The sequence below is a fragment of the Nothoprocta perdicaria genome, unplaced genomic scaffold (genome assembly GCF_003342845.1).
Source record: "Nothoprocta perdicaria isolate Ctin4 unplaced genomic scaffold, notPer1 scaffold_0, whole genome shotgun sequence".
NCBI lineage: Eukaryota > Metazoa > Chordata > Aves > Tinamiformes > Tinamidae > Nothoprocta > Nothoprocta perdicaria.
In genome coordinates, this window is record NW_020454092.1 from 9,302,462 (window position 1) to 9,306,511 (window position 4,050).

Sequence of the window (4,050 nt, forward strand, 5' to 3'; positions counted from 1 at the left end):
ATTCTATGATTCTATGGTATTGAAAATTTGTTGTATTAGCATGAAAGGTTTCACCTGAGGAGCCAAACTGCTCCACACCTCCATGCACTTGGCAGTGGTGCCTTTATAAACTTTTCTGGCTGTTCTCTAAGTCTTAGCAGCAGCTTTTYCTTGAGACACAGCATGGTTTTCTCCTTGTGTTCCCCCTTCAGGAAGGATGTGATGATGTGATACTTCCAGCCCATTGCTTGAGGGCAAGCGTTCCAGCATATTGGAACCTCTTCCACCATTGCATCACTCCATCTCTTGGACAACATATTGCTCCAACAGTCTTCCTGACAGAACAGCTACGGGAATGGAGCTTGCAAGGGATGAGTATTCACCTTGTATTCACATTTGCCTTAGTATTCACCGTGAGGCAAATGAAGGTTGAGTATGTTCAGTACTGTAACTCCTGCTTCTGGAGACACTTCCATCACACCTCCTATCGTGTCCTAATCATTGGTGTTCAGCAACATCGGCTGAAGGTGCGCCAGGAGATGGCATCACCCATCATCTCCGTAGCTTTGAGTGGCTCAGGACTCTGGCTGACCACAAGCCTCCTCAAGCTGAATCCTCCTCAGAAGGAAGAATGGCCTCTTTGGAATCAAGTGCCCTGTGAGGACAAATCACGCACATCACCATGAACCCACAGCAGCCACTATCTGACCGACAGATCCTGCACTTCATCCTACTACCACAAGCAGCTCTGTTCCCTGCTTGCAGCTGCAAGAAGAGCCTGTGAGGCTTTTAACCAAGCTCTGCCAATTGAGCCAGCTGACATTCAGGCCCAAGGCAGTTTCCCCTGGCCTGCGTACACTGAGCACTCCGCTGCCTTTGGGCCCTGTAGAGCAGATCCAAGGTGTCCTCCACCCCCTTTATGTTGGCCCTAGCACTTGCTGAGCTCTGCTAGCCTAGYTGGAACAGGAATGAGCTGAGGGCAGCCTCCAGCCTTGTTCCACACCTGGCTCCAACATCCCTGGCTCAGACCCATGCAGTTCATGGAGACAAGCTCGAGCAGGAAAACCCATCCAGGTCCTCTGCAATTTAGGAAGAACAAAACCACATGTGACCTCATTTCACATCCCAACAWCTATTCTCTTCCACCCAAGTTTCTACTCTGCATAGATGCAACTTCAGCACTTATTGCAGCAAATGACCACAAAATGGCTACAAGCAAATTTGTTTTCCTCAGCATGCCAGGACAGGTCAAGGCTGTCACTTGAAGCTCAGCTCTAGCAAAGGTAAAGCATCGGTTCTAACTATGAGGACCAGCTCCAGACAACTCCATAGCCTCCAGCCAACAGAGGTGCACTCTGACATAGCCCCACCAGTGCCCAACCCAACGTGAGACATGTCCAGCAATGGTCAGTAGCAGATATTTAGAAAAATTGTCCTCTCAAAGTCTGCAAGTGCATATTGCCTGTCACCAGGCAGGGAGGGCCGCAGCAGATGTGCTGTGGCTGGAGAGGCTCCTGTTGCAGAGCTCTTTGACACCCCAAGAAACATCATAAGCCTCTTCCCTGGCTGTCCTGCCTCCCTGTCCTCCATGAGCACCACCCCAATGACTGCTGGGGACCGTTCTGGCCCTGTGATGCAGTATCAGAACAAGATGACAGTCTCGCTGCCCAGGGCTGCTTTTCATCTTACCAGTGGTGGCCGCTTCCCCACCTGCTTCCCTGGGAGAACACTAAGCTGCAGGCACATTTGTTTTCTTCTTTTTTTTTGCTCCCTTTCAACTCATCAATCCCCAGCAACCCCCATGAGCCTCTCTAAATAACCCCCTCCCTTTCAGTTGCTGCTGCTTTTCAGACAATTAGACTGTAGGCCAGACCATCAGTTGGTTGTAAATCAGTGTAGTTTGTCAATGTTAATTTACACCCACTGAGAATTTCTCTCCCTTCAACACCATTTTGCAGAATTATATGACATGTGCTTAATCTTTCCTCACAGTTTAGCCTGCCTTTCCCCATTTCTGGCCTCTGAGTCTCTTGCTTTGTGCTGAGCTCCCCATAGGTCTGCTGGATAAGTTGCTTACTTGCAATGTAAAGTGTCTCCCAGTGCCACAGCCTGGTGCAGATAACCCTGAGAGAGCATGTTTGCCCTTCCTTGTGCAGCAGATTTAGCCCTAGCTCTTCCTGGTAGCAGTTCCCCACAGCACATGATCTCCATGACTTGCCATGGGAGGAGATGTATCTTTTCCTGCCACCACACAGGGCAGGACCTCCTTGGGGAGAGGTAAGCAAAGGAGAACAAGAGCCTGACCTAAAAAGGTCCCAAACTCCCTCTTGAAGCTGATGGCCGTGGTTCACCCAGTTCAGCATCCTATAGGATCTTACTGTCAATAGGCAGGATACCATTAATCACTTCTTGTTGCCATGGTGATATTGATAGATAGTGATAAATAGTCCCTGGAGGTTGTGGAAATTCAAAGAAAACTAGTGGGGGGGAGGGAGAAGAGGGGAGGAAGAGGAGAGAGAAATAAAAGGGGATACGTATCAAAAAATACTCCCAGAATGTGTGAATTTGCCTAGAGATGACCAGTTCTGTGACATCCTAGGTGTATTTAGTGGCACTTACCACTTTCTACCTCATTCTCCCTCCTGACAGAGCATTAAACTGCTCCTCATCACAAGTGCAAAGCCTCCCTTCAGCAGCAGGACCTCGGTGTGCAGTCACACTGCTGCAATGGATTCCTGCAGACCTCTCATTGAGGYGATATTTCTGCAGTTTCACCCTGGTAATTCATTTCATATATAGAGCAAAAATCTTGGCTCCAGTGAAATCACTGGGACCTCTGCCAGTGGGCAAAGAGCCAGGATTTTCCCCTGTCTTATCTCAAGTGACAATTTCATTCAGCTGCCACAATAGCCACAGGGAACCTCCTGCCATTCCAGGACTATTTCAAGTGTAGAAAAGCTGCTGTTACACAGCTTTTTGCTTTATTTTCCAGAGGCTCAGTGAAGAAGTGCACTCTGTAAAAGCAGTGCTGCAGGTTGTCTCCCAGCTTCCTACTCTGCATTACACAGCTCAGTGTGATCTCTTACCCTTATCCTAGCCGAGTGATGAATGCTGGGCAGGAGGGGTTCTGTTCCACTTGTGACTGGGGTTTCTTGCCTTGTAAAAGCATCCTAAGGATCTGAGGGACAGAAACTGCCTTTCTGAAGTATTAGTTCTCTTTGGCCTTGCTTTCTCTGTGAAAAAAAAAAAAAACATTCTTAATTGTGGTTAGCTGATGAGTTAACAAAGAGGTGATAAGTCCCAGTAAAACTCACACTTCCCCTGTAGGTGGTATTTGTCTCCACCTATTTGTCTCAACTCCAACAAGGCATGAACAAACAGGAAGAAGTCTTGTTTCTTGAGGGGACTTTAGTATAATTAACATAGGAGCAAAGTGTTTTTGTTTGTTTGTTTATTTGTTTGTTTCTAGAAGATTCAACATCTTCTACTGTGTTATATGTCTAAGGGTTGTCATACACACTCATAAACTTACTAGAGAACTTTTTACTCTAAACAATATCAATCAATTAGGTAGTTCCCCAGTGAGTACTSTCTTCCAGAAAGTTGTTACTGTTTTGGATCTGTTATTATAGAATATCTACAGGAGATTGATTCCTATGGCGGAATCATTATGCTGGGAGAGCTGACCTAGTAAATACTCCTGTGTAGGATCAAGTCCAATTGATGTGTCAGCTTTTCCATCACTTGAATGCTCAGATTTTCCCCCTCCCTGTTAACTCAAGAACAATAATTCTGCTTCCAGTTTCTCACTTTTACATTCATTGATAAATGTGGTTTTAATGGACTATAGATTCTGAAAGTACTTTACATCAGGAACAGATCCCAGGAGCCAAATTTAGTTGGTTTCTCCTACATTACATGTAGCTATCCATCAAATTTATTGGGCAAGGTTCCTAAGCGCATGGAGACCAGACTGGCACTGACAGAGGCTTTCTCACATGTAGCCACCCTTTGATCAAACTGTCACCATCATTTATTTGCTTGTGTTTCATAATCTTAAATGCTCCAGTA

The 4,050-nt window shown here is 46.3% G+C and overlaps 1 protein-coding gene across 2 annotated transcripts in view; it reads right to left on the reverse strand.

Moving 5' to 3' along the window:
- LOC112959943 overlaps window positions 1-3,173 on the reverse strand; it is a 23,386-nt gene extending 20,213 nt beyond the window's left edge. For both annotated transcript variants that reach the window (XM_026054114.1, XM_026054105.1), the window contains exon 1: window positions 3,066-3,173. The gene's annotated coding sequence lies outside the window, so the exon portion shown is untranslated. The remainder of the gene's footprint in view (window positions 1-3,065) is intronic.
- Between the last annotated feature and the right edge of the window lie 877 nt (window positions 3,174-4,050).